We start from the raw sequence: 13,609 nt of genomic DNA on the forward strand, positions 1-13,609 counted from the left end.
GAGTGACGGGGAAGAGAGCAAAATTTATTAGGGTTAAAGGTAAATAGTTTTTTTCTTCTTTTTTTTCAATTTCAATTAATTAATGTGTATTATTTAATTACAAAATTCATTTTGATTATTATACCCATGTCGGGTGGCATTTAACGTCCAAATTAATTGCCCATCACGGCCAGGCACCAAAATGAGTTACGAAATAAAACGTTTGTCTCAAATTAGACTCAAAAAACGTTAAAACCAAACTAAAAAAAATATGTTAGACACCTTTTTACTATTAATCCTTTTTAGCGATCATTATGAATATCATGGACGTGATTTTATTTTGAATTCATACAACTTACCATAAAATAATATAAAAATTCACTTTAATGATTTTAGAGTGTTTTTAACACTTAAACTTTAATACATGAACATAATTTTACAATCATTGATTATTTTATATTTATTTATAAATTTCTTAAATATTAACTCATAACAAATAAAAATAGAAACTATTAAACATTCATCAATAAAATAAAATAATATATACATCTAATCTCCCAAATAAATATAACCCATGAAATTACCAATTAATTAAAATTTAAAACTTATAAAAAAATAAAAAACCTTTATTATTTTTTTATAAAAACCCATAACATAACCCAAATCTAATTAATATATTGGGCTTCTTTTGGTCCAAACCCAAAACATTAAAGTAAAAAATTATTTAAAAGTAAATAAAATAAATAAATTATTAAATCTCCAGACCCTTTCTTATTCTATCGTGCTTGAGTGAGTGAAGGAAGGCAAAGACTCAGACCAAAATTAGGGGGAGAAATAGGGTTTAATTTTTTTTCCAGTTAAAATTCCTCCCTCTTTTTCGTTACTTTTTCAAGTTAACGGGAAATATTGGCCGTTAGAGACACGGAGGTACTTTAAGCGATTGGGGAATTTAGGGTTTTGAGTTTCCAACTTAACATTTGGAGTTTAAACATGGGAAAACCAAGCTCTCGGTGAGTATGTTTGCTTTTCCCTTTTCATTGTAAATTTGTGGGGTTTATGCAGTTTTATGATTTTCATCTTCTTTTATTCTTGACAGACCAGATTCTACTTCTAAGTCAGATAAAAAGTTCGATAGAAGTCCAGTTCTACGCAAGTGAGTTCCAACTCTTCTGAGAAAAGAAACTACTTTTTAGTTAATTTTCTTTGACATTTAAAGTTTCAACGGTATTTTTTTTATATATGCAGAGGTTAGAGATACAGTTGCTTCCTTGACTGCCAAGAAGGACATAACAAAGGTGATTAGAATCTTGCTTGCAAAAGTTTTAAAATTTATACGAGTTCCTTAACGTATCTGGAATTCGTCATGGTCTCGATACTCAATGAATAATAATATGTAATTCATGCTGTGGCAGATTGTCTTGAGTTCTTGGAGTGGATTCATTGATGCACTGAAAAACTCTCACTTTAACCTCGTATCTGTGTCTTTAACAGATTTTTTTTTTTTTACATATTGGGGTATATAAATGTAGCTGATATGTTTTGTTTCTTTTTTCAAATTTTCTTCGGAAACACACAATTATAGGCTTAATTAACATTTGGAAACAGAATGTTAGGACATGGATGATAGTATGATTGGAGTAAGATTACTACTGGATGATACCATGAATCTTTTGTTCTTCTGAGTTACTAGAAAAATTACTAAATTAGGCACTGAAAGGCAAGATAAAGCAATGGTGCAAGTGATACCCTTTGGCAAGTTGCAAAATAATATGAATATCTATGCCCTTGGTTTTGGATTTATATTTTGCAAATGAATTTCTTGTTTGTGACCAGAAGAAGCTTCGACGCCGGCAGAGAAACTGAAAGCATATGACCTCTGCCCTGTCAGAGTTAGTTAAAAGCTTTCAAACAACCTACTCCTGCCAATGATTTCAAGCTCAATTGCAAATCTAGGCAAAAATTGATGTCCGTGCTTTGATTTTGTGATTCTATCATGTTATAATGTTTGATTATCACATACATTAACTAACTGATTTTAATGGATGAATTCTCATCAGATTAAAAGAAGGAAAACAATTGACTGCAGTTCTCGAGCATCCTGCTTTCCAAGTAAACCCGCTCGCTGCCATCCATCAACACTTACAAAACACACAGCCTGTTTTAGACGAGAAACCAAAGAAAAAGGTGAACAAAAATGGCGGGAAGAAGAAAAAGGATAAAAAGTCGAAGGCTCTATCCGGATCACAATCAATGGATATCTAAGTAGGTCTGGCACTCCCGCATTTTTCTTTCTTAAATCATCACCTCATTAAAAGTTTTTACGGCTTCCCCTTCCTGGTACACTTTCTTTTTGGGGTTTACAATGTCTTCTTATCTATGTGACTCTCCATATTGAATGCTAAATGAAATTTGGTGAAATTTTGATGACTTATCTCATTGCAGCATGTATAATTTCTTCTTGTTTATGGATGATAATAAAAAATGCTTACTTCAACAATAAACTTATTCAAAATGAACCAACAGTGTACATAAACAGAAAACTATATAACCAATAGCTAACAGTACAAAAACACCAAGAGAAGTATTTTGGCATAGATGAAGTCTCTCATATTCGGCATCTCAATATCGGTTGTGATGGCGAAGAATTAGCGATAATGTTGACAACAGCCGCTCCAAAACTGCACTCATTGTTTTCGGAGATTGATCTGTTCAAGAACCTTCACAAGCTTGAAGGCTAATTATACCTTGCGTTGCCAGCTTCCCTTGGAGAATTGAAGCACTTGAGGTATTTAGACATCTCGATGACTTTAATCCGAGCACTTATATGGACTGATGGGCCTATGGGGAATCACACTTCCATATGGACTGAGAATTTGATAAGCTTGAAGCACTTATACTTTGAATAGAGAAGAACTTCAGCCAGGTAATATTGGAAACCTAATTTGTCTTCAAAGGTTGCCCGTATTTTTCGTGATTTCCTAAAGGGGACATCGGATTGAGGAGCTCGGATGCATTAATGAACTCCATGGAGAGTTGAGGATATGCAACCTTCAACTTGTTAGACACAAGCAAGAGGCTAATGGAGCGAATCTGCACCGGAAAGAAAAATTATACAAAGTGATACTCGAATGGAGTTGGACAGCACGGGACTATAACAGTGAGCAAGTGATGGAAGGTCTCCAACCCCACTCAAATTTGCAAAGCTTGATTGTTGTTGATTTTCCAGGAAAAAACTTTCCTTCATGGATGTCTAGACCTATTCATGGTTCCAATACTGGTTTGTTTTTGCTCAACAATTTGCAGTTGGAGTTAATCAACTGCAAATGTACAAGTCTTCCTTTAGGCCAACTGCAGAACCTCCAATTTCTTAAGTTGAAAAACTTGGTGAAGATGGAATCCATTGAATTTCATTACGGTCAATGTAGTGGTGGTAACACAGGTGATCAAGGTGTTTCCTGCATTGCAAAAATTCACCTTAGAGGGGATGCAAATCTAAAAGAATGGACGAAAATGGCGGCAGCAAATACGATCATGTTTCCTTGGTTAAAGGAGGAGGAAATATTTGAATGTCCCTTTTCGGAAAGTGTTCCACTAATGGGACAATGTTCTGCTTTTGAAAAGCTTCCTGGTGTACAAAATTAAGCAAGATTGGAGATGGACCGTCAACCTCCACTTGTCTCAAAGAGTTATTGCTATATCAGTGTCCCGATTTAAGTTCGATTCCGAATCTGGAAGGATTTTCCTCCCTTCGAAATCTTACAGTTGATTGCTGCAACACATTGGAAGTTCTTCCAATAGAAGGAAGATGTTCATCCCTTGAAAAGCACTGGATTATTGAATGTGTAGCATTAAGCAAGATCGGAGCTGGACTGTCTACTGCCTCTTGTCTAGAAGAACTAGAGATAAACTCGTGTCCCTATTTAACTTCCATTCCATATATGGAAGGATTTTCCTATCTTGAAAGATTAAATATCGCTTCACGCAGCAAATTGGAGAGATTTCCACTGAGAGGACCATTGCCATGTCTTATAGAATTGAGAATATGGTCTTTGTCCTAATTTGAAGCACATTCCAAGTATAGATGAACTCTCTCCTCTAGCAGAATTGGAATTGATCGAAACAGGCGAAGGATTAAGACGCCTGCTGCCAAACTCATTGCTATCCAGAACCTGCCTTTGCAATCTAACGATATCCGATTTACCTCAACTGATATCGGTTCCATAAGGTTTTGGGGGGTTGCATTCTCTTTTTGATTTAACCATCATGAGATGTCCAAGATTGAGGAGCATTCCAGAAGACAGCCTTAGCAGCCTTAACTGTGTGCGAAAATTAACATAGGTGGATTCTCCGGAGAGATGCAAGAAATCCCGGGTCTGAATTCCATCCAACATCTCAGTCACTCCCTTCGAGTTTTGCATCTGATCGGATGGAGAAAGCTGAAGTCTCTCCCTTGCCAACTTCAACTCCTCACCGGCCTCGATGGATGACTATAGGCTGAATTAAAATTTATCCATATTTTGCTCCGAGTTTTTCGTACCACACAAGGACATAAGTCATTTTTAGAATTGTGTGACCCAAATTCTATTTTGTCGGATCGAGAATATTAGGAAGAAACTTATTTAAAATAAAGATTAAAATGAGGATTTGCAATGATGGTATAGAATAGTTCAATCTATATATAAAACTCTACTTTCCCATTTACACACTAATATGATAAGAAATTCAGTTTGAATAGATATCTTTCTATATAAGTTACTTTTATAAATAATTTTTCCCTTAATAGATATTAGAGATTATAATTTAAAAGTAAATTATTTGAACCCAAAAACACAATTAAACGCAAATCTTCTTTTATTATTTTTCGACATAGTAATTTTTCTCTTCTTTACCCAAAAGGAATTTTCCACGTTAAATGTAAATGTTCTTTTGTGATGGTTTTACATTCGTTGTTATCATGTTTACGTTATTACAATCATATTGGAAGTTGGAACCCAATCTTTAAGGGGAACATAACAAAATAAAACCTGTTGGAATAATTTAAAAGGTCATTTTACTGGATGTCTCAATGTTGTTCAACAGATAAGACCATTTCAGGTCTTGGGGCAGTCATCATACTATGCATTTTCTGAAGCTTATACAGTTCCCTTCCAATCTCTTATTCACCCATAAAAAATTATGATCAAACCTAAAAAAACAATTGCCAAATTCTAGCAGAAACTTTACATTAACTTCTCATATCGTGGAGCTCACATGGCTTGACAGGAAAACTAAATACTTATAAATTATATATCTCTATATATAAGAAACAAATGACATCAGGAAAGAATGGATTTGAGCATTCTAAATTACCTTCTACTTTTGTTTTGTATTTTCTTTGATTTCCCGCACTCGCCAAACAATGAAAATTGTCTAGTTTTGCATGATCGAACAGGTGTTCCCTTGACCTGTTAAAAGAAAAAAGGTCATGTCCTTTTGTATAATCTTGATACAAATCTGTCGGCTTTTATATGTTGCGAGAAAGAAAAGTGTGCGTGTGCATGTGTGTGTTGGGGAGGGGGTACCTTTGCCCTTCTAGGCGGCTTCGAGTTATTCCAACAGAAAAGCCCACTGCATCCTCTGGTTCCTGACCCTGATTCATATCCACTAAAGAAAAACCATGAATGAGCATGATGCATACAGCACAAGAACAGATCATAGTCTATTTCTTCACATCAAAAAGAAAATAAGTATCATCAAACCAGTGCAAAGATAACATTCCCGACTAGTTACAGAATAGTAAAAATGATTCAAGTTATTACGTCAAACGGTCAAAGACATGGGAAGCAAGAACATTCCCAACTAGTTAAGCAGACAAGAAAATGTACAATGGTCATTCATTAACTTCCAAAGCAAACCTTTAGACCAATTTAAACCAGATATTAAATAATAATAAAATCTTATTCCAGAATAACTGTAAAACTAGACAAATGAAATTAACTAAATCAAAAAGTTAAGAATTACTGAAACTGCTAGAAATGATTACAGCTTTAGGAGTGTTCAAAACCTAGTAATTATTCTTCCAAAGCACTAACAGTATTAGATTCTAGTTATGATGAAAAATAATCAATCGCTACAGTGCTGAATGGTTTCAAGAATGTTTCTCAGCATGAAGGCTTTTTATGACCTTTTCTTCAATTATAGTATTACGTACTTAGTCATTGCATCGACCTACCAAACTCAACAGAAGTCTTTGAATCTAGCATTTAATAGTTGACAAGGAGAATTACTAAATGGTGAAAATAATTGGCAAAAACAGTAACAGTATCAGTCAAACTCACAGGTTTTCTTTGCTTAAATTGCTATTGTGCAGTAAGCTGGGAGACATGGGATAATGATCAGCCCTTCTACCTATCTGGTCCTTCTGAACCTCTTGTCCATCATTCGTTTTCAAAATTTTAAGCTCCTGGTTCAGTTCCTCATCCCATTGTTGAGAGGAGAACGCCGATGAATTTATTGATCCCAAATTACTTTGACGATAGACCTCTTGAGGCAGAACCTGATTCTTTTCAGGCTTCAACCGACTCATTGATCCAGGAGTGCCTTTCTCAGTAGCTTGTAACCACGCAGTTTCTAACCTTTGCTCACGTATAATGGATTCAATTCTTTGCATCGGAATCTCTTGCCTACTTTCCTTTGAGCTGTCAAAGTCATCTTTGCCTTCAGCTAGTAACTCAGGTGTTCTCACAATAGATTGTGAAGAATAATTAGAATAATCTTGTAGTCCTCTCAGTTTACCTTCCAAATCACCTAAACTTCCCTTTGAATGCAAGTCTAAACTAGATAAACCATCTAGCACGTTCTTAGGAATGGCCTTCCTTTCACTTCCAATTCCAGAAGCAGTTTCAACATGCTGCAGACTTTCCGGCATCTCAGCTGGATGAGCATGGTTGTTTAAAGAAACCCCAACATCAGCCAAGAGAATTATTCGAACTTCTACATTACGTCTCATCACTATTTCAATAGAGTTTGTAATACTGCTTAAAAACCTCTCAGCTCTCGACTTGATATCTCCATCCGCAAATGCGAGATAAGCAATTAGAACACCTGCTAGCAGAAAAAAACTGAAAGATTGAGATAAATGAATAACAAATGCTGCACCAAAATGTAAAGTTCTATATTAAACAGATGTATGGCATGTACATTATTAGATGGATAAAGAAACGAGAGATGGAAAAAACAGCTGAAAGTACAGATACAGATGTACCGAATATAGCAGTTGGATTTATATCGATTCAACCTTCAGAAATTTCAACTAGAAGGTTTAAGAAGCAAGATTGATAGGTCAGAATAACAAAAGCTAGCATAGAGATAAAAAAGAGATTAAGAGAATCTATCCCTGTAAAACTTCCCATCTCTTTTGGTGTTTCGATAACACTTATGCATCATAGACCTTCAAATATATTTTTCACAAACTGACAACGGGAAGATAGATATTACAGATTTGATGTAATTTTATCAAGAATACTTATATATCATTCGGGAATTTGCAAAATTATACAAAATAATTTCAAGCTTATAAGCTTACCTTCGTTTTCAGTAAGAGACAAAAGCCTCCCATAAGCATGTAGCAGCTGTCTCAATGTCTTTGAGTGACACTTGTTAATACATTTTGCCCAGATGTCATCTAATTTTTCAGAATTTCTGCAGGCAAGTATCATATTTCCATTCAAACTATTGTCATGTGCAGAAGGAACAGCACCACCATCCATATATAGACCGTGTGAAGTTTTGGAATTGGAACCATAACCATCAACCCTTGACACTAATTCTCCCTGACGATTGGAATTTCCATTCACAGATTTGTGTAATGATGCAGAAGTTGATTTCCAAGGCACACACTGAGTTCTGGACTTCAGCTTGTAAGCTACAGCTTCCCTTGAAATGCTTTGCAGGTCATCCTCAGTTGTCTTTGAGCTCTGCCTCCGGCTGCTGCCTGACTGAGTAAGATCCGGTGAAGGCAATGAACCAAGCTGTAGCAAAGTAGCTGTAAACCATGTTGAGCGTTCACTTGAAACCCTTAGTTGTTTCTCTGCTTCTGAAAGAAGCTTTAAAGCATCTTTTAATCTCTCCATTTCTGCTTCAGTCACTGCCAAGTGTAAGAAAAAAAATAAATACATAGAGCACTGCAAAAGATTAACATTCAGAAGAAAATGCAATAGGGGATCATCTTGATACAAGAGTCGAGACTATCTTTTCTTTTGCATCTTCACAATCATTGAGTATTACCCAGGAAATATATAGGTACTGGGAAAGAAAAGAAACTTATATCTCACACATTCTGCTGTAAATGCATAAAGTAATTCTAATATTGTGTAATTAACACTTTCCTAGATTAGGCATTCCTTGTAAACTATAAATAGCCGCTACCTATTGTCAATGAAAGACGCAAGAGAACAATTTTGTTCAATTTCAACATGAAAATGGGACCATAAGAGAATCTTGTATATTGTCCTTTGCGTATTCAACATAAAATAATGGGCCATAAGGAAATCTTGTATATTGGCCAGCAAAAGAAGAGGAAACTTCAACATGTTCTTGTTGACTAAAGCACATCAAACTAATTATATCATAATTAGAATAAGTAAGTGCCCTTTTTCATATAAAGAAGCTTTCTCCACCGCCCAAGAAACAATAAGACAGTAATTGGATGATACTCACAAGCTTGTCCACCAAAGAATGAGTTGCTGTACTTAGAATCAGCAATATTGTATGTTCCAGCAATTATATCCATAATAAGGCTGGCCAGTTGAGACATCAAAACCATTGGATCAACCCCAGAGTCCATCAACTCTCTAGCTCTTTTACTGTTTCTGCTGTGTCAGATGACATTGCTAATTCCAATAGTTCCAATAACTTCTCATCTGAAACGACCCCGACCTGCAAGAAGAAAGTTGTCCAAATAACTCAAACTGTTCATATGTAAAAAAGTGTGTACATATATATATATATATATAGTTCTCTTTATTGCTGGGACTTGCCAAACATACTATATTTCAATATGTTATTCTACTAACCATAACTTCATAACATTCACAAAGCGACCAACTAAAACCTGAAAATGAAGTAACCATGTCAAGGAAGTATTTTAAGCATACTCACAAGTTCATTTACAAGGGATGCAGTGATTCTTTTACCCAACAAACTTAGCTGGTCTAGCATTGTTTCTGCATCTCGAAGTGAACCATCTGCATTCAATGCAATTAAATCTAATGCATCTGATTCAACCTCAAGATTCTCATCAGTAGACATCTTCCTCAACCTGGCCATGATATCACCATCTTTTATTTTGCTGAAGAGATACTTCTGACATCGTGATTGCACAGTCCGTGGAACATTGTCAATATCAGTTGTTATGAATATGAACACAAAGCGTGGTGGAGGATATTCAAGGAATTTCAGCAATGCCAACCATATCTTAGAGGGCAACAAATGACACTCATCAATAACAAAAACCTTGTATCGTGAAGAGCTTGATGGGATACCTGTTGATAGGCTTTTCAAAAGGTACCTAACTCTATCAATCCCTCTTCTATTGGTGCTATCAAATTCCCAAAACTCCCTGTTTTCCCCGGAAATAAACTCAGTGCATTCTGTACAATAGCCACAAGGCTTAACATCTTTGGTAGTCTGACAATTCAAAGCAGCAGAGAAAATTCTGGCAGTTGATGATTTTCCAGTTCCACGGGGACCTTGGAAAAGATAAAATGAGGCAATTCTTCCCTTTGAAACAGCATTTATAAGTGATGTACCACAATATTCTGCCCAATCAATTCATCAAAGAACATTGGCTTGTATTTCTGACTTAAGCTCTTAATATTTTCTGGCGTACCCTCCTCCTCTGTTTCTCCGGTAATAGCTACAATCTCTACTCTACTCCTACAGCTCGATGACCATCCTTCCATCCAATCTACTTAGGGCCTCTAAATCAAGCTCTCCAAAGTTAGTAGAGAGCTCATCATCACTACATCTGGTTCCGATGGATGACCACCTCTTCCATCAGCACTATTGCTAAGCAATGGGAGAACACCTTGAGCACTTCTCAAAGCAATTTTCCGCTCATTGGAAAGAGACACTGATCGTCTATGTCTATGGTACATGGATTGACTTCCGCAGAGAATGCTACTTCCTTTTCTTCTTAAAGTATCAGAGAGAGAAGGAGAATAACAACTCCCACAAACCACTCTATGTTTTGGGGTCCTCTTTGTCCAATAGCAAGGAATCCCACATCCTTGCCGACCCGGCAATTCCAAAGGGTCATCGACCTCATCATCCCCATCATTCAATGAAGTCGTGGTCGCATCACATGAGCCAACAACACTTGGATTGCGGTTGAAATACTTCTTATAAGAACTAGTTGACAATGCAGGAGTGCTATACGTATAAGAAGAATCTTCCCTTCTGTCAGTTCTCAACAATCTAGAGGATGAATGTGACCAGTTCTTATGCTTGAGCTTGAGAAGCAGTGGGGATGCCCCTAAAATCTTGCGAAAATCCTCCGAATTACTATAATCTTCAGTGTCATCAGATTGATCAACAGAATTACCCCTTCCTAAACCTAAAGCCAATGCAGGATGAGCATTGAGCAATTTCCTCGAGTATACCGAATTCCTATTAACACCATTCTTTCTCGGATCACATCTAGGAAAAACATCAAAACTGGAACTATTCTTCTTACTATTCTTGTTGATCCCCGACATTCTTTTGCCGGAAGGTGTGACCGATGAGATGGGATTCGCATCTCTACACCTGAACATCAACGAAGCAGATCGACTCTCACCTAAACAGGTATCACTTTTTGAATCCCCACACTTCCTTGCATCACTCAAGCTATTTTCATCAACACTGCCTTGAATCCAAGACGACGACTGATCCCCATCATCGCCATCATCATCCCCTTCATCATCCACATTTACAGATGAAGAATTCCGACTTCTCCAATTATAAAGGAAAACCCTCTTATCTTTCTCATTCCCATTAGCAACACTACGACCACGATGACTATTGCCTTCGACTCTAAAGGGTAACAAAGATAAATCCAAATGAGCATTCACATTCACATTCGACCTATTTAAACTTTCACTACCTAAATGATTTCTCGAAGCAGTACAGGTAGAAGTCGAGCCTGCAGCTGCTGCTTCCACCGCTGCCGCTACAGATTTAGAGGAGTTGATCGGCGATTTCCACGAAGAAGTGGTCCCGGGATCTCGCAAAACTCGGGCAGCTTTCCGGATTTGAGTGAGTTCCTTCTTCAAGTGCAGCCTGCTCGGATCAGCCATTCTCGCATCCGACATTTTTCTTCTTTTTTTGCTTTTGGGGTCTCAAATCGGCTAAAGAAAAATCACCCCAGAGCAACAAAATCGCTAAAGACTGTATAGTTCTATCTCGTTCATTCCATCAATACAGATGCAAAACAGAACAAAAATATGGAACTTTTTGAAAGAAGGAATTATTACAAAGGCAGTGGATATTGAGAAAGGAAAGCCTATGAATGCGGGCAGATCTGACAGGATTTTCCTTCGGACAGCGTTTTAATTAGTTGATATATAGTCTTAGCGTGGGACTATCAATGTCTAATGAAAATGAAAACTGAATTTCTTTTTCTTTTTTTCATTACAATTTTCTAAGCACTTTCTAGGGTTTTTGTCGCTTTTCAGTTGGCGCCCCAAATGAAATATTTTAAATATTTTTGCTTTCTTTCCGAATAATTATCTTACCCTTAATATTGGTCAAATTTTATATAAAGTCCTTGCACTATGCGTTTCTTTTATGCATTTAATCATTCTACTATAATTTCATCCTATGGCTAATTTATGGAAATAACATTTATTTTAGATTTATTTATGAACATAACATTCAAATAATATTATTAATCAAAATGACACACATTCACTAAAGATATACCAGGTGAGAAATACTTTTAAAATGACGTATTTTGAAGAAATGATAATAATAAGTTAATTTTTTAAAGAATTATTTAAATTCTATTTTAAAAGAAATAGCATGTGTGATACGAGTCAAAGACATATATTTATACGAGCAGAAATTGACCCGTTAACAACAATAACAAATATGTGTCACAAAGACAGATAAACGTGTCATAAAGACAAAGATAAACATATCACAAAGACAAAATTATTCTTATTAAAAAACAAATAGAAAAGACAACAGGCGATAAACAATTAGTATTAAAATCGATATCACCGCCGACTAAACAAAATCAAAGAAGATATTTAAAAAATTAAAAATATTTTATCTAGATTAATATATATAAATTTCAGATTTTTCTATCTAAATATATAATATCATATAATTATATAACTCATATTCTAGTAGTTTAATTTACAAATTTACACAAATCTATTTAGTAATATTTAAAATCAAACATATATATATATATTATTTTATAATTATATTAAAATTATCATTCCACATTTTAAATATTTAGTTGCATACTAACCATAAAAATCAATGTGAGTTTTTCGACTATTAAAAATTATAAAATGATCATTTAACTATTTATATATTTCAAACTTGTCTTTTTCGGTTAAAAATCGAGATATTCTAAGTTGGACATTAACTTGTTAACTGAGATATGATAAAATTTGATAATAGAATCTTAAATGAATATCATATCTTAGTCAGCATGTTAATGTTTAGCTCGGATGACCATTAAATTTTTAACGAAAAATTATGAGTTTTATAGCATTTGAATAATCGAGTGACTATTTTATAACTTTTAATAGTCGATGGTCAAAAGATCATTTTATAATTTTTAATAATTAAGGAACTCAACAAAATAACATACTTTAATTAGAGGGCATTTTATGTACTTTACCTAAAAATCAATTACTATGAACTGATTTCATTTGTATTGGAATGGTTCTGTTTTAGTTGATCATAATCAATCAATCACTCCTTATATATTTATGAAAGAGCCAAGTCAAATTAATGCAAATAGAATTTTGAGTCGTCCTGCTTTGGCAATTGTCATTGATGGTCGTTCAAGGAGCGAATTGCGGTTTAACTTTTAAATATAAATTCATATTCGATTCGATTTGATTCGATTTTAATATTTTTATTTTTATATATGTACATTTATGTTGATATACAATGATATAAATCAAGGACTCATTAATTTTAATATAATTTTATCATTTTAATTCCAAATAAAATATTTAAAAGATATATATTTTTTAAAACAATGACAACTTAATTTCATTAATAAAAATAATAGAATGAACCAAAATTATAACACATTCAAAGAGAAAATTAGAGACGATATTAAAAAAAACCATATATAAAACACAAATATTTAACACAAAGATTAAAAAAATGAAATTTTCCATTAAGAATTAAATTCAACATAAAAAAATCAATAACTTTCATAAAACTCTTTGTCTATATCGAAAGAGACGCTTTACCAAATGCTAGACTGGTGAGCGACCCAAACAATTTGACAAATTATTTTGCTACACAATTATGATTATATCAACAAATAATTTTTTTATCAAATAATGGATCTAATAATTCGTGACCACCAATAAACTAATCATAAAACAATTATCATGAAGATCTTTGTACAAACATCAAC

At 34.5% G+C, this 13,609-nt stretch overlaps 2 pseudogenes; one reads left to right on the plus strand and one right to left on the minus strand.

The window, feature by feature from the left end:
- The first annotated feature begins 751 nt into the window (after positions 1 to 751).
- Positions 752 to 2,406, plus strand: LOC120212305 (annotated as a pseudogene).
- A 2,696-nt stretch (positions 2,407 to 5,102) lies between these two features.
- LOC120212497 lies at positions 5,103 to 11,558 on the minus strand (annotated as a pseudogene).
- Positions 11,559 to 13,609: the final 2,051 nt, after the last annotated feature.

This window comes from Hibiscus syriacus, unplaced genomic scaffold, assembly GCF_006381635.1.
Source record: "Hibiscus syriacus cultivar Baekdansim isolate YM2019G1 unplaced genomic scaffold, ASM638163v2 tig00110013_pilon, whole genome shotgun sequence".
Lineage (NCBI taxonomy): Eukaryota > Viridiplantae > Streptophyta > Magnoliopsida > Malvales > Malvaceae > Hibiscus > Hibiscus syriacus.